At 45.0% G+C, this 22,315-nt stretch overlaps 1 pseudogene; it reads left to right on the top strand.

The window, feature by feature from the left end:
• The first annotated feature begins 20,353 nt into the window (after positions 1-20,353).
• Positions 20,354-20,472, top strand: LOC114843760 (5S ribosomal RNA; annotated as a pseudogene).
• Positions 20,473-22,315: the final 1,843 nt, after the last annotated feature.

A 22,315-nucleotide genomic window follows, 5' to 3' on the forward strand; every position in this document is an offset into this window, starting at 1 on the left:
TAGGCTTTCACTGTAGATTATCATGTGATATTTGCATTATTCACCCATTTATAAGAATAGTGAACCATACAATTTAACATAAATCAACAAGCTGTGTTATACTGTGCATTGCCATTTAGTGGAGTTCTTTTTAGCAAGGTTGTTCCTAATAGCGCACCTCCTTGCTTTCATAACTAATTTGATATGTCATTTTTGTTACCTGTGACCTGAGAAGTCATAAGGTGCTTTTGATTACTGTAAAAATTATTGATAGTATTCTGTCATATGAGCACTTTCTTTGAGTTTGGAAGTGCATCACATTGCACCCACAAAGAACCACAGCCACCTGCCTTTGGAGGAGTATGACACTTTGCCTCTCTGTGTGCTGAGAGGACAGCAGCTGACCAGCTTATTCTTCATTATGGAAAAGGCTCACAAAATTCAGGGGGTTAGGTAAGGCTCTGAATGGTATCAGCTCAGTAGCTCCAGACCTCCGTGTAAGGAGATATGTACCTCATGAAAGGCTCTGCTTAGTCACTTGCCGACCACATAAAGAAGGCACTGACATGGCACCTGCTTTAACAGAGTACATTAGATAGGGAAACAATAACCACTCAGCTGGTGGTCTTCCATCCCAGCACACAGCTGCACCGTCTCCCACTAAAATTGTTAACACACAAAATATCCCCAGTTTGGACTTTTAGAATCAGAATCTGAATTGGTTTTATTCTCCAGGTCTGCACAAGAAAAACATGGAAATGCAGCCGGTCTGACTCCATATTTTTAAACCCGAACATTAATTGTTAAGACCTATTTACATAAGTTATTAGCATAGAAATAGTAAAGAAAAAATAGGATAAATAAAAAATTGCAGTGCACATGTTTTAGTCTTTTTTCTATGTAATTTGACAGTTCAGTTCAGCTCAGACAGCCTGGGGGAAGAAGCTGACTCTGTGTCTGGTGGTTCTAGTGAGTAGCTCTGTGAATCCTGCTAGGGGAAGGGAGTTTGTGTGTAGAACAGTTGAACAGTTTTTTAAACCACGGCACTTGCAACTGTGCTTTTAGGGTGTATTGAGCTGTCTTACAGTAGCTTGGCATCAGAACATGACTATTAAAAGCTGTAATGTTAGAAACCATTGCAGAAACACTAAAACATCGTTTTGGAGCTTTTTAGGCCATAAGAAAACTAGTTTAAACCACGGCACGACCATTATAGGCTGTAATGTTAGAAACCAATGCAGAAACACTAAAACATCATTTTGGAGCTTTTCAGGCCATAGGAAGACTAGTTTAAACCACAGCACTTGCAACTGGGCTTTTAGGGTGTATTGAGCTGTCTTACAGTAGCTTGGCATCAGAACATGACCATTATAAGCCCTAATGTAAGAAAACAATGCAGAAACACTAAAACATCGTTTTGGAGCTTTTCAGGCCATAAGAAGACTAGGTTAAACCACGGCATGACCATTATAAGCTGTAATGTTAGAAACCCATGCATAAACACTAAAACATTGTATTGGACATTTTCAGACCATAAAACAAAAGTTTAAAGAACAGCATTTGCAACTGTGCTTTTAGGGTGTATTGAGCTGCCTTACAGTAGCTTGGCATTAGAACATGACTATTATAAGCTGTAATGTTAGAAACCAATGCAGAAACACTAAAACAGTGTTTTAGACCGTTTCAGGGCATAAGAACAAAAGTTTAAACTACGGCACTTGCAACAGTGCTTTCAGGGTGTATTGAGCTGTCTTACAGTAGCTTGGCATCAGAACATGGCTATTATAAACTGTGATGTTAGAAACCAATGCAGAAACACTAAAACATCGTTTTGGAGCTTTTTAGGCCATAAGAAGACTAGTTTAAACCACGGCACAACCATTATAGGCTGTAATGTTAGAAACCAATGCAGAAACACAAAAACATCGTTTTGGAACTTTTCAGGCCGTAGGAAGTCTAGTTTAAACCACAGCACTTGCAACTGTGCTTTTAGGGTGTATTGCGCTGTCTTACAGTAACTTGGCATCAGAACATGACTATTATAAACTGTAATGTTAGAAACCAATGCAGAAACACTAAAACATCGTTTTGGAGCTTTTTAGGCCATAAGAAAACTAGTTTAAACCACGGCATATGCAACTATGCTTTTAGGGTGTATTGAGCTGTTTGACAGTATCCTTGCATCAGAACATGACCCTTAGAGGCTGCTCTGATGGAAACCAATGCAGAAACACTAAAACATCGTTTTTGAGCTTTTCAGGCCAAAAGGAAACTAATTTACACCACAGCATCTGCAACTGTGCTTTTAGGGTGTATTAAGCTGTTTTAAAGTAGCCTGGCATCATATAATGACCACCTTAAGCTGTAATGTTAGAAACCAATGCAGAAACACTAAGACATCATTTATTAGCTTTTCAGGTTATAAGAACACTAGTTTAAACCAAGACATATGCAGCTGTACATTCAGGAAGCATTGAGCTGTTTGACCGTATCCTGGCATCAGAACATGACCATTAGAGGCTGTTCTGATGGAAACCAATGCAGAGACACTAAAACATTGTTTTTGAACTTTTCAGGCCATAAAAAAACTAGTTTAAACCACGGCATATGCAACTATACTTTTAGGGTGTATTGACCTGTTTGACAGTATCCTGGCATCAGAACATGACCATTAGAGGCTGTTCTGGTGGAAACAATGCAGAGACACTAAAACATAGTTTTTGAGCTTTTCAGGCCATAAGAAAACAACTTTAAACCACAGCATCTGCAACTGTGCGTTTAGGGTGTATTGAGCTGTTTTAAAGTTGCCTGGCATCAGAACATGACCACCTTAAGCTGTAATGTTAGAAACCAATGTAGAAACACTAAAACATCATTTATTAGCTTTTCAGGTTATAAGAACACTAGTTTAAACCAAGACATATGCAGCTGTACATTGAGGAAGCTTTAAGCTGTTTGACAGTATCCTGGCATAAGAACATGACCATTAGAGGCTGTTCTGATGGAAACCAATGCAGAAACAATAAAACCTCGTTTTTGAGCTTGTCAGGCCATAAGAAAACTAGTTTAAACCACGGCATATGCAACTATGCTTTTAGGGTGTACTGAGCTGTTTTAAAGTAGCCTGGCATCAGAACATGACTATTATAAGCTGTAATGTTAGAAACCATTGCAGAAACACTAAAACATCGTTTTGGAGCTTTTTAGGCCATAAGAAAACTAGTTTAAACCACGGCACGACCATTATAGGCTGTAATGTTAGAAACCAATGCAGAAACACTAAAACATCATTTTGGAGCTTTTCAGGCCATAGGAAGACTAGTTTAAACCACAGCACTTGCAACTGGGCTTTTAGGGTGTATTGAGCTGTCTTACAGTAGCTTGGCATCAGAACATGACCATTATAAGCCCTAATGTAAGAAAACAATGCAGAAAACACTAAAACATCGTTTTGGAGCTTTTCAGGCCATAAGAAGACTAGGTTAAACCACGGCATGACCATTATAAGCTGTAATGTTAGAAACCCATGCATAAACACTAAAACATTGTATTGGACATTTTCAGACCATAAAAACAAAAGTTTAAAGAACAGCATTTGCAACTGTGCTTTTAGGGTGTATTGAGCTGCCTTACAGTAGCTTGGCATTAGAACATGACTATTATAAGCTGTAATGTTAGAAACCAATGCAGAAACACTAAAACAGTGTTTTAGACCGTTTCAGGGCATAAGAACAAAAGTTTAAACTACGGCACTTGCAACAGTGCTTTCAGGGTGTATTGAGCTGTCTTACAGTAGCTTGGCATCAGAACATGGCTATTATAAACTGTGATGTTAGAAACCAATGCAGAAACACTAAAACATCGTTTTGGAGCTTTTTAGGCCATAAGAAGACTAGTTTAAACCACGGCACAACCATTATAGGCTGTAATGTTAGAAACCAATGCAGAAACACAAAAACATCGTTTTGGAACTTTTCAGGCCGTAGGAAGTCTAGTTTAAACCACAGCACTTGCAACTGTGCTTTTAGGGTGTATTGCGCTGTCTTACAGTAACTTGGCATCAGAACATGACTATTATAAACTGTAATGTTAGAAACCAATGCAGAAACACTAAAACATCGTTTTGGAGCTTTTCAGGCCATAAGAAGACTAGGTTAAACCACGGCATGACCATTATAAGCTGTAATGTTAGAAACCCATGCATAAACACTAAAACATTGTATTGGACATTTTCAGACCATAAAAACAAAAGTTTAAAGAACAGCATTTGCAACTGTGCTTTTAGGGTGTATTGAGCTGCCTTACAGTAGCTTGGCATTAGAACATGACTATTATAAGCTGTAATGTTAGAAACCAATGCAGAAACACTAAAACAGTGTTTTAGACCGTTTCAGGGCATAAGAACAAAAGTTTAAACTACGGCACTTGCAACAGTGCTTTCAGGGTGTATTGAGCTGTCTTACAGTAGCTTGGCATCAGAACATGGCTATTATAAACTGTGATGTTAGAAACCAATGCAGAAACACTAAAACATCGTTTTGGAGCTTTTTAGGCCATAAGAAAACTAGTTTAAACCACGGCATATGCAACTATGCTTTTAGGGTGTATTGAGCTGTTTTAAAGTTGCCTGGCATCAGAACATGACCACCTTAAGCTGTAATGTTAGAAACCAATGCAGAAACACTAAAACATCGTTTTGGAGCTTTTTAGGTCATAAGAACACTAGTTTAAACCAAGACATATGCAGCTGTACATTCAGGAAGCATTGAGTTGTTTGACAGTATTGTGGCATCAGAACATGACCATTAGAGGCTGTTCTGGTGGAAACCAATGCAGAGACACTAAAACATCGTTTTTGAGCTTTTCAGGCCATAAGAAAACTAGTTTAAACCACGGCATATGCAACTATACTTTAGGGTGTATTGACCTGTTTGACAGTATCCTGGCATCAGAACATGACCATTAGAGGCTGTTCTGATGAAAACCAATGCAGAAACACTAAAGCATCGTTTTTGAGCTTTTCAGGCCAAAAGAAAACTAATTTACACCACAGCATCTGCAACTGTGCTTTTAGGGTGTATTAAGCTGTTTTAAAGTAGCCTGGCATCATAACATTACCATTATAAGCTGTAATGTTAGAAACCAATGCATAAACACTAAACATCGTTTTGGAGCTTTTTAGGTCATAAGAACACTAGTTTAAACCAAGACATATGCAGCTGTACATTGAGGAAGCATTGAGCTGTTTGACAGTATTCTGGCATAAGAACATGACCATTAGAGGCTGTTCTGGTGGAAACTAATGCAGAAACACTAAAACATCGTTTTTGAGCTTTTTAGCCCAAAAGAAAACTAGTTTAAACCACGGCAACTGCAACTGTGCTTTTAGGGTGTATTGAGTTGTTTGACAGTATCCTTGCATCAGAACATGACCATTAGAGGCTGTTCTGGTGGAAACCAATGCAGAGACCCAAATCATCGTTTTTGAGCTTTTCAGACCATAAGAAAACAAGTTTAAACCACAGCATCTGCAACTGTGCGTTTAGGGTGTATTGAGCTGTTTTAAAGTTGCCTAGCATCAGAACATGACCAACTTAAGCTGTAATGTTGGAAATCAATGCATAAACACTAAAACATCGTTTTGGAGCTTTTTAGGTCATAAGAACACTAGTTTAAACCAAGACATATGCAGCTGTACATTCAGGAAGCATTGAGCTGTTTGACAGTATTCTGGCATCAGAACATGACCATTAGAGTCTGTTCTGATGGACACCAATGCAGAAACACTAAAACATCGTTTTTGAGCTTTTCAGACCAAAAGAAAACTAGTTTACACCACAGCATCTGCAACTGTGCTTTTAGGGTGTATTGAGCTGTTTGACAGTATCCTGGCATCAGAACATGACCATTAGAGGCTGTTCTGGTGGAAACCAATGCAGAAACACTAAAACATCGTTTTTGAGCTTTTCAGGCCAAAAGGAAACTAGTTTACACCACAGCATCTGCAACTGTGCTTTTAGGGTGTATTGAGCTGTTTTAAAGTCTCCTGGCATCAAGACATGACCAATAGAGGCTGTAATGTTAGAAACCAATGCATAAACACTAAAACATCGTTTTTGAGCTTTTCTAGCCAAAAGAAAACTAGTTTAAACCTCAACATTTGCAACTGTGCTTTTATGGTGTACTGAGCTGTTTTAAAGTAGCCTGGCATCAACATGTGACCAGTAGAGGCTGTTCTGAATGCAACCAATGCAGAAACACTAAAACATAATTTTTGAGCTTGTCAGGCCATAAGAAAACTAGTTTAAACCACGGCATATGCAACTATGCTTTTAGGGTGTACTGAGCTGTTTTAAAGTAGCCTGGCATCAACACGTGAATGTCACGATCTGGGTTTTGTTTCTTGTTGTTGCCTTGTTTTATTTTGGTTCCTGGTTCCATTTTCGGTTTTATTTTGGTAGCACTCCCGGTTTCTGTTTCTGTTCCCGCTTTACTTCCTGTTTACCCGTTGTCACAGCTGTTTCCCTGTCAGTACCGGTTTTCATTACACACACCTGTTTAGTATCAGTCATCCAGTCACGTTGTATTTAACCACCACCTGTGTCCTCAGTTCCCCGCCAGATCGTTGTTTGTGTGTGACCGTTGTTCCCAGCTCGTTGATCCTGTCCGGCCGTGTTTTGTGTGTTCCTACCGTAGTTTCGTTCGCTGACCTAGTCCCGCTGTATACCGTGTATCCTGTGTTGTTCGTTCACTCTGAGCCTGTCTCATCCCTGCCTGCCACGTCGTTCTGGATTATCTACCGTTGTGACCTGAGTTTTTTTTGGAATTAAATAACCCTTCATCGCATCTCCTTGCCTCACGTCTCGTCGCTGTGCATGTGGGTCCTCATCTGTGCGATCCGTGACAGAACGATCTGGCCAAACTTGGACCCAGCCAGCGCCAACCAGGTCTGTACGAGTTTTTGTCCCTTGTTTTTTCCCCGGTTTTTCCCTCTGTTCGTCGGCTCCGCGTCTAACCCCGTACCGGAGCGATGGAGTTTATTCCACCGGGCTTACCGGCGGACTTCCGCGGGGATCTCGAGAGGTTGGCCAGGGAATACGCGGAAGCGCCCAGCCTTACGGCCCAGCTCCGGACAGTCAATCTAGCCATCGAGATCCTGGAGGATGAATACTGGTGGCGTGAGTACCCCGGAGTGCAGGCGTTTTTCGATAGACTCCGGCTAATGCGGAGAAACCTGACACGCGCACGGCGCGCACCAGCTGGCCGCGGCTCCGCCTCCGCTCTGGTCGCCGCTTCGGCGGTTCGCGTCTCCAGCTCAGCCTCCAACCCAGTCCTGCTCTGTTCAGTCCCAGTCCAGTCGTGCTCTGTTCAGTCTCCAGTCCAGTCGTGCTCTGTTCAGTCTCCAGTCCAGTCGTGCTCTGTTCAGTCTCCAGTCCAGCCGAGCCCAGTTCAGTCTCCAGTCCAGCCGAGCCCAGTCCCGTCTCCAGTTCAGTCGAGCCCAGTCCCGTCTCCAGTTCAGTCGAGCCCAGTCCCGTCTCCAGTTCAGTCGAGCCCAGTCCCGTCTCCAGTTCAGTCGAGCCCAGTCCCGTCTCCAGTTCAGCCGAGCCCAGTTCCAGTTCAGTCGAGCCCAGTCCCGGTCTCAGCCCAGTCGAGCCCAGTCCCGGTCTCAGCCCAGTCGAGCCCAGTCCCGGTCTCAGCCCAGTCGAGCCCAGTCCAGGTCTCAGCCCAGTTCAGGTTCCAGTCCAGCCCAGTCGAGCTCAGTTCAGGTTCCAGTCCAGCCCAGTCGAGCCCAGTTCAGTCGAGCCCAGTTCAGTCGAGCCCAGTTCCGGCTCCAGTTCAGTCGAGCCCTGTTCCGGCCCCAGTTCAGTCGAGTCCTGTTCCGGCCCCAGTTCAGTCGAGTCCTGTTCCGGCCCCAGTTCAGTCGAGTCCTGTTCCGGCCCCAGTTCAGTCGAGTCCTGTTCCGGCCCCAGTTCAGTCGAGTCCTGTTCCGGCCCCAGTTCAGTCGAGTCCTGTTCCGGCCCCAGTACAGTCGAGTCACGTTCCTGTCCAGGTTCCAGTACAGTCGAGTCACGTTCCTGTCCAGGTTCCAGTACAGTCGAGTCACGTTCCTGTCCAGGTTCCAGTACAGTCCAGTCACGTTCCTGTCCAGGTTCCAGTACAGTCCAGTCACGTTCCTGTCCAGGTTCCAGTACAGTCCAGTCACGTTCCTGTCCAGGTTCCAGTACAGTCCAGTCACGTTCCTGTCCAGGTTCCAGTTCAGTCCAGTCACGTTCCTGTCCAGGTTCCAGTTCAGTTCAGTCACGCGCAGGTCGTGTCCCAACCAGGGGGCACCACCTGTCGTACAGGTGCTATGCACACCCGATCAGGCCCGACGTCTGCTCCGTCGAGCTTGGCAGCGGCAAGTAGCCACGCCAGCTCCAGAGTAGATGCCGTTCCAGTTCCTGTCGGCCATGTCGCGGCCGTTCCTGTCGGCCATGTTGAGGCCGTTCTAGTTCCTGTTCCTGTCCCTGTCGGCCAAGTAGACGCCGTTCCTGTCCCTGTCGGCCATGTTGCGGCCGTTCCTGTCGGCCATGTTGCGGCCGTTCTAGTCCCGGTTCCTGTCCCTGTCGGCCAAGTAGATGCCGTTCCTGTCCCTGTCGGCCAAGTAGATGCCGTTCCTGTCCCTGTCGGCCAAGTAGATGCCGTTCCTGTCCCTGTCGGCCAAGTAGATGCCGTTCCTGTCCCTGTCGGCCAAGTAGATGCCGTTCCTGTCCCTGTCAGTCTTGGGGTGGCAGTCCCCGCGCACCTCCAGGAGCAGGTCGACGCCAGCTGCAGTCCCCGCGCACCTCCAGGAGGAGGTCGCGACCAGCTGCAGTCCCGCGCACCTCCAGGAGGAGGTCGCGCCAGCTGCAGTCCCCGCGCACCTCCAGGAGGAGGTCGCGCCAGCTGCAGTCCCCGACGCACCTCCAGGAGGAGGTCGCGCCAGCTGCAGTCCCCGCGCACCTCCAGGGAGGTCGCGCCAGCTGCAGACCCCGCGCACCTCCAGGAGGAGGTCGCGCCAGCTAAGCAGACCCCGCAGCACCCTCCAGGAGGAGGTCGCGACCGCCGCTGTCCCGGCGGACCCCAGGTAGGGGGTCGCGCCCGCGCTGTCCCGGCGGACCCCCAGGAGGGGTCGCGCCAGTCGCTGTCCGGCGGACCTCCAGGAGGGGGTCGCGCCCGTCGCAGTCCCGGCGGACCTCCAGGGGGGGTCGCGCCGTGCAGTCCCGGCGGACCCCCAGGAGGGGGTCGCGCCCGCGCAGTCCCGGCGGACCTCCAGGAGGGGGTCGCGCCCGTCGCAGTCCCGGCGGACCTCCAGGAGGGGGTCGCGCCCGTCGCAGTCCCGGCGGACCTCCAGGAGGGGGGTCGCGCCCGTCGCAGTCCCGGCGGACCTCCAGGAGGGGGTCGCGCCCGTCGCAGTCCCGGCGGACCTCCAGGAGGGGGTCGCGCCCGTCGCAGTCCCCGCGGCCCCCCAGGAGGGGGTCGCGCCCGTCGCAGTCCCGGCGGACCTCCAGGAGGGGGGGCGCGCCCGTCGCAGTCCCGGCGGACCTCCAGGAGGAGGGGGTCGCGCCCGTCGCAGTCCCGGCGGACCGCCAGGAGGGGGTCGCGCCCGTCGCAGTCCCGGCGGACCCCCAGGAGGGGGTCGCGCCCGTCGCAAGTCCCCGGCGGACCCCCATGAGGGGGTCGCGCCCGTCGCAGTCCCGGCGGACCTCCAGGAGGGGGTCGCGCCCGTCGCAGTCCCGGCGGACCTCCAGGAGGGGGTCGCTCCCGTCGCAGCTCCCGCTGCACCTGCATCGGTTCCTGGCGGCTCGGCTTCGGCCGCACCTGCATCGGTTCCTGGCGGCTCGGCTCCGGCCGCACCTGCATCGGTTCCTGGCGGCTCGGCTTCGGCCGCACCTGCATCGGTTCCTGGCGGCTCGGCTCCGGCCGCACCTGCATCGGTTCCTGGCGGCTCGGCTCCGGCCGCACCTGCATCGGTTCCTGGCGGCTCGGCTCCGGCCGCACCTGCATCGGTTCCTGGCGGCTCGGCTCCGGCCGCACCTGCATCGGTTCCTGGCGGCTCGGCTCCGGCCGCACCTGCATCGGTTCCTGGCGGCTCGGCTTCGGCCGCACCTGCATCGGTTCCTGGCGGCTCGGCTTCGGCCGCACCTGCATCGGTTCCTGGCGGCTCGGCTCCGGCCGCACCTGCATCGGTTCCTGGCGGCTCGGCTCCGGCCGCACCTGCATCGGTTCCTGGCGGCTCGGCTCCGGCCGCACCTGCATCGGTTCCTGGCGGCCCGGCTCCGGCCGCACCTGCATCGGTTCCTGGCGGCCCGGCTCCGGCCGCATCTGTACCTGCGTCTCGTCGCAGAGGTCCAAGGAGGACGTCTCCACGTCTGTCTTCGTCTCTGGTTCCTGTCTCGTCTCGGTCTCGGCTGCCGGACTGGTGGCCTCGCCCTCGGCGCTTCCGGCCGTTTGGATGGCGCTGCCTCCTGCGGCGACGTCCGCCTCGACCCCTCGGTCTCCAGGATCAGCGTCCGCCTGGAGGACATCGCCGTTCGGGGGGGTTCCCGTGGACGCTGGCCCAGCCCAAGGGCACTGGGGGTGCCCCCCTGCCTCAGTGGCGGTTGAGCAGGATCTCGCCGCGTCCCCACCCTCCGTGAGGGACTCCCTGGACTCTGTGTTTTACCTGGTCGTGGACTTTGTTTTTGTCTTGTGAACTTTCATGTTGGTTTTTCTTGATTATGGGACTCGTTCTGGTTTTGTTTTTCGGGTGGGTCCTCTGGTCTGTCGTGTACGGGCGTGCGTTTTTGCTTTGATGGGGGTTCCCGTTTTTGCCCTCCCCCAGTCCGCCCTCCGCCCGCCCTGTCAGTGTTCCGTGCGGGTTGTTTTTGGTTCTTGCCCTCCGCCGGTCCTCCCTCCGCCCGCCCTGCTCGGTTTTTTTTCTTTGGTCGTCTGGAATCCGCCCTTGGGAGGGGGGTACTGTCACGATCTGGGTTTTGTTTCTTGTTGTTGCCTTGTTTTATTTTGGTTCCTGGTTCCATTTTCGGTTTTATTTTGGTAGCACTCCCGGTTTCTGTTTGTTCCCGCTTTACTTCCTGTTTACCCGTTGTCACAGCTGTTTCCCTGTCAGTACCGGTTTTCATTACACACACCTGTTTAGTATCAGTCATCCAGTCACGTTGTATTTAACCACCACCTGTGTCCTCAGTTCCCCGCCAGATCGTTGTTTGTGTGTGACCGTTGTTCCCAGCTCGTTGATCCTGTCCGGCCGTGTTTTGTGTGTTCCTACCGTAGTTTCGTTCGCTGACCTAGTCCCGCTGTATACCGTGTATCCTGTGTTGTTCGTTCACTCTGAGCCTGTCTCATCCCTGCCTGCCACGTCGTTCTGGATTATCTACCGTTGTGACCTGAGTTTTTTTTGGAATTAAATAACCCTTCATCGCATCTCCTTGCCTCACGTCTCGTCGCTGTGCATGTGGGTCCTCATCTGTGCGATCCGTGACAGTGAACAGTAGAGGCTGTTCTGAATGCAACCAATGCAGAAACACTAAAACATCATTTTTGGGCTTGTCAGGCCATAAGAAAACTAGTTTAAACCACGGCATATGCAACAATGCTTTTAGGGTGTATTGACCTGTTTGTCAGTATCCTGGCATCAGAACATGACCATTAGAGGCTGTTCTGATGAAAACCAACGCAGAAACACTAAAACATCGTTTTTGAGCTTTTCAGGCCAAAAGGAAACTAGTTTAAACCACAGCATCTGCAACTGTGCTTTTATGGTGTATTGAGCTGTTTTAAAGTTGCCTGGCATCAAGACATGACCAGTAGAGGCTGTAATGTTAGAAACCAATGCATAAACACTAAAACATCGTTTTTGAGCTTTTCAGGCCAAAAGAAAACTAGTTTAAACCTCAACATTTGCAACTGTGCTTTTATGGTGTAGTGAGCTGTTTTAAAGTAGCCTGGCATCAACACGTGACCAGTAGAGGCTGTTCTGAATGCAACCAATGCATAAACACTAAAACGTCATTTTTGAGCTTGTCAGGCCATAAGAAAACTAATTTAAACCAATTCAATTCAATTCAATTCAATTTTATTTATATAGCGCCAAATCACAACAAAGTTATTTCAAGGCACTTTACAAAGTAAGGTTTAAAACCTCACACAACTAAACCCAACAAATCCCACATACAGCAAGCATTTAATTTGACAGCAACAGTGGAGAGGAAAAACTCCCTCTCTAACGAGGAAGAAACCTCCAGCAGAACCAGACTGGATGTGGGCGGCCATCTGCCTCGACCGGTTGGGGTGAGAGGATAGAGAGATAGAAAAGCACAGCAACAGCAACAAGCAACAACAAGCAACAACAGAGCACAGGCAGGATGGTAGGACCAGGAACTGGATGCAGGCAGGATGGTTGGATCCGCAGCTGCCCATCACAGACACCAAACTTTGAGTCCAATGATACCTGTGGGTGAGGACAGAGAGGGAGAAAGAGTGGGGGTGGGGGGGGGGGGAGAGAGGAGAGAAGCACAACTACTGGACAGAAAGAGACAAGGTTAGTTAAACATGGGACAATGATGGGAGGTTATGGGACAGAGGAGGTAGAAGGAAACAGAGGAGCTCAGTGTATAAATTAAGTCCCCCAGCAGTCTATGTCTATTGCAGCTTAACTAAGAGATGGTTCCTGTGACTAACAATAATTGCCAGTGACCTGAACCATCTCTAACTATAAGCTTTATCAAAAAGGAAGGTTTTAAGCCTAATCTTAAAGGTGGAGAGTGTGTCAGCTTCTCGAACCTGAAGAGGGAGCTGGTTCCAGAGGAGAGGAGCTTGGTAGCTAAAAGCTCTGCCCCCTGTTCTACATTTAAACACTCTAGGAACCGCAAGTAGCCCAGCGCTCTGAGAACGAAGTGTTCTGCTGGGAGCATAAGGAACTATAAGGTCTTTAAGATAAGAAGGAGCTTTATCATTGAGTACTTTGTATGTGAGTAGGAGAATTTTAAATTCTATCCTACATTTTACAGGCAGCCAGTGCAGAGAAGCTAATGTAGGAGAAATGTGATCTCTCTTCTAAGTCCTGTCAGAACTCTGGCTGCAGCATTTTGAATGAGCTGTAGGTTTTTTAAGGAGCTGTTAGGACATCCTATGAGTAAGGAGTTACAGTAGTCCAGCCTAGAGGTAACAAATGCATGGATCAGTTTCTCTGCATCGCTCTGAGAGAGGATGCTTCTGATTTTAACTATATTTCTAAGGTGGAAGTAGGCGGTTCTGGAGATTTGTTTAATGTATGATGTAAAAGAGAGATCCTGGTCAAACATGACACCAAGGTTCCTCACAGTAGAATCTGAAGCTAATGTTATGCCATCCAGGGTGGCTATCTGACTCAATAGTGTCTCTCTCAGATTTTTAGGCCCAACAATAAGAATCTCGGTTTTATCTGAGTTTAGTTGAAGGAAGTTTTTGGGACATCCAGGATTTGATGTCTTTTAAACAACCCTGAATTTTGACTAGTTGATCTGTTTCATTTGGTTCCAAGGACATGTATAGCTGAGTATCATCTGCGTAAAAATGAAAATTAATAGAATGCTTTCTAATAATCTCACCTAGAGGAGACATGTATAAGCTAAACAGAATTGGACCCAGCACAGAACCCTGTGGAACTCCATAGCTAATCCTTGTGCGTGTGGAGAATTTATCATTAACATGAACAAACTGGAATCTGTTTAACAAATAGGATTTAAACCATCCCAATGCTGTTCCATTAATCCCGATTCTATGTTCTAGTGTCTGTAATAGAATGTGATGATCAATTGTATCAAATGCAGCACTAAGATCTAACAGGACAAGGACAGAAACTAGACCATTGTCCGAAGCTAATAGAAGATCATTAGTGACTCTAACCAGAGCTGTTTCTGTGCTATGATGTTTTCTAAATCCTGACTGAAAATCTTCATACAGGTTATTCCCACTCAGGTGGTCAGATAATTGTTTAGCCACGATTTTTTCCAGAATCTTGGAAATAAAGGGTAAATTTGAAATGGGCCTATAGTTGGCTAGTTGTCCAGGGTCAAGGGTTGGTTTTTTCAATAGAGGTTTGACCACAGCCACCTTAAAAGCCTGTGGTACATAGCCTAGTTGTAAAGATTGGTTGATTTGATTTAATATGGATGAGCTGATTAAAGGTAGAACTTCTTTGAGTAATCTGGTTGGGATTGGATCTAAAAGACAAGTGGACGACTTGGAAGAGTTAATTATTGAGGTTAACTCCATATGAGTTAATGGGGAGAAGCTGTCTAGGTAAGACAGAGGATTTAATAAATTTAAAGTTAATGGATCTAGACAGTGCTTTCTGTCATTTGGAAGAAGTCGCTGCTGAATGTTTTTTCTAATGATAATAATTTTATTAGTAAAGTAGTTCATAAAGTCATTGCTGCTGAGATTTAAGGGGATAGTAGACTCAATACAGCTATGACTCTTTGTCAGCCTGGCTACAGTGCTGAAAAGAAACCTGGGGTTGTTTTGTTTTCCTCAATTAGGGAGGAATAATGTGTTTTTCTAGCAGCACAAAGTGCTTTTTTATATTTCATTAGACTGTCCTTCCATGCAATGCAGTTTACATTTATTTTGTTGGAACGCCACTGTCTTTCTAGTTGTCTAGTCCTTTGCTTTAGACTGCGGATGTCTGAGTTATACCACGGAGCTAACCTCCTCTGATTCACTGTTTTCTTCTTCAGAGGAGCCACTGTGTCTAACATTGTACCACGGCATATGCAACTATGTTTTTATGGTGTACTGAGCTGTTTGACAGTATCCTGGCATCAGAACATGACCATTAGAGGCTGTTCTGATGGAAACCAATGCAGAAACACTAAAACATCGTTTTTGAGATTTTCAGGCCATAAGAAAACTAGTTTAAACCACGACATATGCATGTATGCTTTTAGGGTGTATTGAGCTGTTTGACAGTATCCTGGCATCAGAACATGACCATTAGAGGCTGTTCTGAATGCAACCAATGCAGAAACACTAAAACATCATTTCTGAGCTTGTCAGGCCATAAGAAAACTAGTTTAAACCACGGCATATGCAACTATGCTTTTAGGGTGTATTGAACCTGTTTGACAGTATCAGGGCATCAGAACATGACCATTAGAGGCTGTTCTGATGGAAACTAATGCAGAAACACTAAAACATCGTTTTTGAGCTTGTCAGGCCATAAGAAAACTAGTTTAAACCACGGCATATGCAACTATGCTTTTAGGGTGTATTGACCTGTTTGACAGTATCCTGGCATCAGAACATGACCATTAGAGGCTGTTCTGATGAAAACCAACGCAGAAACACTAAAACATCGTTTTTGAGCTTTTCAGGCCATAAGAAAACTAGTTTAAACCACGACATATGCATGTATGCTTTTAGGGTGTATTGAGCTGTTTGACAGTATCCTGGCATCAGAACATGACCATTACAGGCTGTTCTGATGGAAACCAATGCAGAAACACTAAAACATCGTTTTTGAGATTTTCAGGCCATATAAAAACTAGTTTAAACCACGGCATATGCATCTATGCTTTTAGGGTGTATTGACCTGTTTGACAGTATCCTGGCATCAGAACATGACCATTAGAGGCTGTTCTGATGGAAACCAATGCAGAAACACTAAAACATCGTTTTTGAGCTTTTCAGGCCAAAAGAAAACTAGTTTAAACCACAGCATCTGCAACTGTGCTTTTATGGTGTATTGAGCTGTTTTAAAGTTGCCTGGCATCAAGACATGACCAGTAGAGGCTGTAATGTTAGAAACCAATGCATAAACACTAAAACATCATTTTTGAGCTTGTCAGGCCATAAGAAAACTAGTTTAAACCACGGCATATGCAACTATGTTTTTATGGTGTACTGAGCTGTTTGACAGTATCCTGGCATCAGAACATGACCATTAGAGGCTGTTCTGATGGAAACCAATGCAGAAACAATAAAACCTCGTTTTTGAGCTTGTCAGGCCATAAGAAAACTAGTTTAAACCACGGCATATGCATCTATGCTTTTAGGGTGTATTGACCTGTTTGACAGCATCCTGGCATCAGAACATGACCATTAGAGGCTGTTCTGAATGCAACCAATGCAGAAACACTAAAACATCGTTTTTGAGCTTTTCTGGCCAAAAGAAAACTAGTTTAAACCTCAACATTTGCAACTGTGCTTTTATGGTGTACTGAGCTGTTTTAAAGTAGCCTGGCATCAACACGTGACCAGTAGAGGCTGTTCTGAATGCAACCAATGCATAAACACTAAAACGTCATTTTTGAGCTTGTCAGGCCATAAGAAAACTAGTTTAAACCACGGCATATGCAACTATGCTTTTAGGGTGTATTGACCTGTTTGACAGTATCCTGGCATCAGAACATGACCATTAGAGGCTGTTCTGATGGAAACCAACGCAGAAACACTAAAACATCGTTTTTGAGCTTTTCGGGCCAAAAGAAAACTAGTTTAAACCTCAACATTTGCAACTGTGCTTTTATGGTGTACTGAGCTGTTTTAAAGTAGCCTGGCATCAACACGTGACCAGTAGAGGCTGTTCTGAATGCAACCAATGCATAAACACTAAAACGTCATTTTTGAGCTTGTCAGGCCATAAGAAAACTAGTTTAAACCACGGCATATGCAACTATGCTTTTATGGTGTACTGAGCTGTTTGACAGTATCCTGGTATCAGAACATGACCATTAGAGGCTGTTCTGATGGAAACCAATGCAGAAACACTAAAACATAATTTTTTAATTTATCAGGCGATAAGAAAACTAGTTTAAACCACGGCATATGCAACTATGCTTTTAGGGTGTATTGACCTGTTTGACAGTATCCTGGCATCAGAACATGACCATTAGAGGCTGTTCTGAATGCAACCAATGCAGAAACACTAAAACCTCGTTTTTGAGCTTGTCAGGCCATAAGAAAACTAGTTTAAACCACGGCATATGCAACTATGCTTTTAGGGTGTACTGAGCTGTTTGACAGTATCCTGGCATCAGAACAGGACCATTAGAGGCTGTTCAGGTGGAAACCAATGCAGAAACACTAAAACATCGTTTTTGAGCTTTTCAGGCCAAAAGGAAACTAGTTTAAATCACAGCATCTGCAACTGTGCTTTCATGGTGTACTGAGCTGTTTGACAGTATCCTGGCATCAGAACATGACCATTAGAGGCTGTTCTGATGGAAACCAATGCAGAAACACTAAAACATCGTTTTTGAGCTTTTCAGGCCATAAGAAAACTAGTTTAAACCACGGCATATGCATCTATGCTTTTAGGGTGTATTGACCTGTTTGACAGTATTCTGTCATCAGAACATGACCATTAGAAGCTGTTCTGATGGAAACCAACGCAGAAACACTAAAACATCGTTTTTGAGCTTTTCTGGCCAAAAGAAAACTAGTTTAAACCTCAACATTTGCAACTGTGCTTTTATGGTGTACTGAGCTGTTTTAAAGTAGCCTGGCATCAACACGTGACCAGTAGAGGCTGTTCTGAATGCAACCAATGCAGAAACACTAAAACATCATTTTTGAGCTTGTCAGGCCATAAGAAAACTAGTTTAAACCACGGCATATGCATCTATGCTTTTAGGGTGTATTGACCTGTTTGACAGCATCCTGGCATCAGAACATGACCATTAGAGGCTGTTCTGAATGCAACCAATGCAGAAACACTAAAACATCATTTTTGAGCTTGTCAGGCCATAAGAAACTAGTTTAAACCACGGCATATGCAACTATGCTTTTAGGGTGTATTGACCTGTTTGACAGCATCCTGGCATCAGAACATGACCATTAGAGGCTGTTCTGATGGAAACCAATGCAGAAACACTAAAACATTGTTTTTGAGCTTTTCAGGCCATAAGAAAACTAGTTTAAACCTCGACCTTTGCAACTGTGCTTTTATGGTGTACTGAGCTGTTTTAAAGTAGCCTGGCATCAAAACATGTCCAGTAGAGGCTGTTCTGGTGGAAACCAATGCATAAACACTAAAACATCGTTTTTGAACTTTTCAAGTGATGAGAACACTACTATAAACCTCAACATTTGCAACTGTGCTTTTATGATGTACTGAGCTGTTTTAAAGTAGCCTGGCATCAACACGTGACCAGTAGAGGCTGTTCTGAATGCAACCAATGCATGAACACTAAAACGTCATTTTTGAGCTTGTCAGGCCATAAGAAAACTAGTTTAAACCACGGCATATGCAACTATGCTTTTAGGGTGTATTGACCTGTTTGACAGTATCCTGGCATCAGAACATGACCATTAGAGGCTGTTCTGATGGAAACCAACGCAGAAACACTAAAACATCGTTTTTGAGCTTTTCTAGCCAAAAGAAAACTAGTTTAAACCTCAACATTTGCAACTGTGCTTTTATGGTGTACTGAGCTGTTTTAAAGTAGCCTGGCATCAACACGTGACCAGTAGAGGCTGTTCTGAATGCAACCAATGCATAAACACTAAAACGTCATTTTTGAGCTTGTCAGGCCATAAGAAAACTAATTTAAACCACGGCATATGCAACTATGTTTTTATGGTGTACTGAGCTGTTTGACAGTATCCTGGCATTAGAACATAACCATTAGAGGCTGTTCTGATGGAAACCAATGCAGAAACACTAAAACATCGTTTTTGAGATTTTCAGGCCATAAGAAAACTAGTTTAAAGCACGACATATGCATGTATGCTTTTAGGGTGTATTGAGCTGTTTGACAGTATCCTGGCATCAGAACATGACCATTAGAGGCTGTTCTGAATGCAACCAATGCAGAAACACTAAAACATCATTTTTGAGCTTGTCAGGCCATAAGAAAACTAGTTTAAACCACGGCATATGCAACTATGCTTTTAGGGTGTATTGACCTGTTCTGGCATCAGAACATTACCATTAGAGGCTGTTCTGAATGCAACCAATGCAGAAACACTAAATCATCATTTTTGAGCTTGTCAGGCCATAAGAAAACTAGTTCAAACCACGGCATATGCAACTATGCTTTTAGGGTGTGTTGACCTGTTTGACAGTATCCTGGCATCAGAACATTACCATTAGAGGCTGTTCTCATGGAAAACAATGCATAAACACTAAAACATCGTTTTTGAGCTTGTCAGGCCATAAGAAAACTAGTTTAAACCACGGCATATGCAACTATGCTTTTAGGGTGTATTGACCTGTTTGACAGTATCCTGGCATCAGAACATGACCATTAGAGGCTGGTCTAATGGAAACCAACGCAGAAACACTAAAACATCGTTTTTGAGCTTTTCGGGCCAAAAGAAAACTAGTTTAAACCTCAACATTTGCAACTGTGCTTTTATGGTGTACTGAGCTGTTTTAAAGTAGCCTGGCATCAACACTTGACCAGTAGAGATTGTTCTGAATGCAACCAATGCATAAATACTAAAACGTCATTTTTGAGCTTGTCAGGCCATAAGAAAACTAGTTTAAACCACGGCATATGCAACTATGCTTTTATGGTGTACTGAGCTGTTTGACAGTATCCTGGTATCAGAACATGACCATTAGAGGCTGTTCTGATGGAAACCAATGCAGAAACACTAAAACATATTTTTTTTAATTTATCAGGCGATAAGAAAACTAGTTTAAACCACGGCATATGCAACTATGCTTTTAGGGTGTATTGACCTGTTTTAAAGTAGCCTGGCATCAAAACATGTCCAGTAGAGGCTGTTCTGGTGAAAACCAATGCATAAACACTAAAACATCGTTTTTGAACTTTTCAAGTGATGAGAACACTACTATAAACCTCAACATTTGCAACTGTGCTTTTATGATGTACTGAGCTGTTTTAAAGTAGCCTGGCATCAACACGTGACCAGTAGAGGCTGTTCTGAATGCAACCAATGCATGAACACTAAAACGTCATTTTTGAGCTTGTCAGGCCATAAGAAAACTAGTTTAAACCACGGCATATGCAACTATGCTTTTAGGGTGTATTGACCTGTTTGACAGTATCCTGGCATCAGAACATGACCATTAGAGGCTGTTCTGATGGAAACCAACGCAGAAACACTAAAACATCGTTTTTGAGCTTTTCTAGCCAAAAGAAAACTAATTTAAACCTCAACATTTGCAACTGTGCTTTTATGGTGTACTGAGCTGTTTTAAAGTAGCCTGGTATCAACAAGTGACCAGTAGAGGCTGTTCTGAATGCAACCAATGCAGAAACACTAAAACATCATTTTGAGCTTGTCAGGCCATAAGAAAACTAGTTTAAACCACGGCATATGCATCTATGCTTTTAGGGTGTATTGACCTGTTTGACAGTATCCTGGCATCAGAACATGACCATTAGAGGCTGTTCTTACTGCTTACGGCTATACCACCCAGAGCACGTCCAATCCCGTCTGATCTCGGAAGCCAAGCAGAGTCGGGCTTGGTTAGTACTTGGATGGGAGACCACCTGGGAATACCAGGTGCTGTAAGCTTCAACCGGTCGAGGCAGATGGCCGCCCACATCCAGTCTGGTTCTGCTGGAGGTTTCTTCCTCGTTGGAGAAGGAGTTTTTCCTCTCCACTGTTGCTGTCAAATTAAATGCTTGCTGTATGTGGGATTTGTTGGGTTTAGTTGTGTGAGGTTTTAAACCTTACTTTAAAGTGCCTTGAAATAAGTTTGTTGTGATTTGGCGCTATATAAATAAAATTGAATTGAATTAAATTGTTCTGAAGGAAACCAATGCAGAAACACTAAAACATCGTTTTTGAGCTTTTCTGGCCAAAAGAAAACTAGTTTAAACCTCAAAATTTGCAACTGTGCTTTTATGGTGTACTGAGCTGTTTTAAAGTAGCCTGGCATCAACACGTGACCAGTAGAGGCTGTTCTGAATGCAACCAATGCAGAAACACTAAAACATCATTTTTGAGCTTGTCAGGCCATAAGAAAACTAGTTTAAACCACGGCATATGCAACTATGCTTTTAGGGTGTACTGAGCTGTTTTAAAGTAGCCTGGCATCAACACGTGACCAGTAGAGGCTGTTCTGAATGCAACCAATGCAGAAACACTAAAACATCGTTTTTGAGCTTTTCAGCTGATCAGAACACTACTATAAACCACGGCATATACAACTGTACATTTAGGATGCATTGGGCTGTCTGACAGTATCCTGGCATCAGAACATGACCATTAGAGGCTGTTCTGATGGAAACCAATGCAGAAACACTAAAACATCGTTTTTGAGATTTTCAGGCCATAAGAAAACTAGTTTAAACCACGGCATATGCATCTATGCTTTTAGGGTGTATTGACCTGTTTGACAGTATCCTGGCATCAGAACATGACCATTAGAGGCTGTTCTGATGGAAACCAATGCAGAAACACTAAAACATCGTTTTTGAGCTTTTCAGGCCAAAAGGAAACTAGTTTAAACCTCAACATTTGCAACTGTGCTTTTATGGTGTACTGAGCTGTTTTAAAGTAGCCTGGCATCAACACGTGACCAGTAGAGGCTGTTCTGAATGCAACCAATGCAGAAACACTAAGACATCATTTTTGAGCTTGTCAGGCCATAAGAAAACTAGTTTAAACCACGGCATATGCAACTATGCTTTATGGTGTACTGAGCTGTTTGACAGTATCCTGGCATCAGAGCATGACCATTAGAGGCTGTTGTGATGGGAACCAACGCAGAAACACTAAAACATCGTTTTTTTAGCTTTTCAGGTGATGAGAACACTACTATAAACCACGGCATATACAACTGTACATTTAGGATGCATTGGGCTGTCTGACAGTATCCTGGCATCAGAACATGACCATTAGAGGCTGTTCTGATGGAAACCACTGCAGAAACACTAAAACATCGTTTTTGAGATTTTCAGACCATAAGAAAACTAGTTTAAACCACGGCATATGCATCTATGCTTTTAGGGTGTATTGACCTGTTTGTCAGTATCCTGGCATCAGAACATGACCATTAGAGGCTGTTCTGATGGAAACCAATGCAGAAACAATAAAACCTCGTTTTTGAGACTTTCAGGCCATAAGAAAACTAGTTTAAACCATTGCATATGCATCTATGCTTTTAGGGTGTATTGACCTGTTTGACAGCATTCTGGCATTAGAGCATGACCATTAGAGGCTGTTGTGATGGGAACCAACGCAGAAACACTAAAACATCGTTTTTGAGCTTTTCAGGTGATGAGAACACTATTATAAACCACTGCATATACAACTGTACATTTAGGATGCATTGGGCTGTTTGACAGTATCCTGGCATCAGAACATGACCATTAGAGGCTGTTCTGATGGAAACCAATGCAGAAACACTAAA

The sequence above is a fragment of the Betta splendens genome, chromosome 16 (genome assembly GCF_900634795.4).
Source record: "Betta splendens chromosome 16, fBetSpl5.4, whole genome shotgun sequence".
In the NCBI taxonomy this organism is placed as follows: Eukaryota; Metazoa; Chordata; class Actinopteri; order Anabantiformes; family Osphronemidae; genus Betta; species Betta splendens.